Raw genomic sequence first — 1,128 nt, 5'->3', positions numbered from 1 at the left:
CTGGGGGAGGCGGCCGCAGGAGGGAGCCGGCGCTCGAGGGCGTGCTCAGCAAATACACCAACCTCCTCCAGGGCTGGCAGAACAGGTAAAGTGCCCGCCGCTCGCGCCACCGCGCGCCCCTCCCCGCGCGCCGCTCAGTGTGTGTGTGAGTGTGTGCGCGCGCGATCGTACCACCGGCCAGCGGGGTGCTGCCACCGCAGGGGCGCTCTTCCTGCGTTCCTGCTCTTCTCCAGGTGGGGTGCCCGGGATGGGGAGCGCCATGACCCCACCCCAAGGCTGCACCGCATTGGCGGAGAGGAAGGCGAGAGCCCTGGTTTTCTTCGGTACTGGCACATGCAGGGACTGGAGTGGCAGGAGGAGCGCGCTGGTCCCGGGCCCTGCCTGCTAGCGGTTTCCCGCACCCCTGAAGAATGGTTGAGAAAGGGAGGCAGGCAGAGGGGACGTGCTTTGTGCCTGGATGAAAAAACGTTACTACATCTGGTCCCATCACGGCAATTGTCTACATAACATAGTTTATTTAAAAGTTTGGTCTTTAAAAACACCACCACCACCAACAAAAACCTGCCACTTGTCCTCGGCGCCTTCCAGCACAGCATGCTACCTACTCTCTGCCCAGTTGGTGGCTTAGAACCTCCGCTCTCTGCAACCGAAGTTTAGTTAAAAAAACAATAACCTTCTCCTCTTTCAAAATGAGCGGTTTACTATTTAAATAAAAATAATAATAGTAGTAGTAATTTTTACCCTTTAGATGCCTTTAAAGTTCCCTGCTTACTACCCTCACAGTTGGCAAGCCTAGTTGTGGACACGTGACAGGCTGGGGGTGTCTAGGGAAGGGGCTCCCAGAACACTTAGGGTGGCAGTAGTGTTGGACTTTGGTAGTAAGAATAGTGAGGAAGACTTGAAAGAAGCAGATATGACACTGATGTTTACATTTTTTAACTTGGTTTTTAAAAACAAGCCAGAAGGAAATACAAATGGCCATGTGAGGAGAATGGGGCTTTTTGGGGAGGTGGCTGATGAGATCTTTTATCCTGCCCTTAGTAGGCTTGGGGTTCTTAGGTATGCTTGTGAGATCTGAATCATACCCTTGCTCATCTCTGCTGGTTAGGGTAGATTACTTGGTCATCT

General features: G+C 53.0%; 1 protein-coding gene across 1 annotated transcript in view; it reads left to right on the top strand.

The window, feature by feature from the left end:
* The first annotated feature begins 6 nt into the window (after window positions 1–6).
* Window positions 7–1,128, top strand: part of OSBPL10 (oxysterol binding protein like 10) — a 245,363-nt gene continuing 244,241 nt past the window's right edge. The window contains exon 1 of the mRNA XM_025039191.1: window positions 7–85. The gene's annotated coding sequence lies outside the window, so the exon portion shown is untranslated. The remainder of the gene's footprint in view (window positions 86–1,128) is intronic.

This window comes from Pteropus alecto, unplaced genomic scaffold (genome assembly GCF_000325575.1).
Source record: "Pteropus alecto unplaced genomic scaffold, ASM32557v1 scaffold10, whole genome shotgun sequence".
Lineage (NCBI taxonomy): Eukaryota > Metazoa > Chordata > Mammalia > Chiroptera > Pteropodidae > Pteropus > Pteropus alecto.
This window is presented reverse-complemented; position numbering and strand designations above follow the sequence as displayed.